This window comes from Penaeus monodon, chromosome 24 (genome assembly GCF_015228065.2).
Source record: "Penaeus monodon isolate SGIC_2016 chromosome 24, NSTDA_Pmon_1, whole genome shotgun sequence".
Taxonomy (NCBI): domain Eukaryota; kingdom Metazoa; phylum Arthropoda; class Malacostraca; order Decapoda; family Penaeidae; genus Penaeus; species Penaeus monodon.
In genome coordinates this window covers 16830415-16830674 of record NC_051409.1, presented here as the reverse complement: position 1 = coordinate 16830674, position 260 = coordinate 16830415, and positions in this window count along the sequence as shown.

Here is a 260-nt window from a genome sequence, read left to right as displayed (position 1 = left end):
TTAGACGCTCGCATCCAATCCACCTTAATCTTGAACGCTTTGCTAAGACACCGGTAGAAACTGCTCATGGAAATGAATACTTAATCTCACTAAATTCTCCTAAATTCCTTTGCCAATCACTTCAGATGCATTATTTATCACCTCTTCTGCTTTCCTATAGCTTGGAGACACTCAGATTGCCTCGTATTTTCAGTACTAATACTGTTGTCGTTAGGAATACCACTAGTTTAATTTTCATCACTTATATAAAAACCTTACTG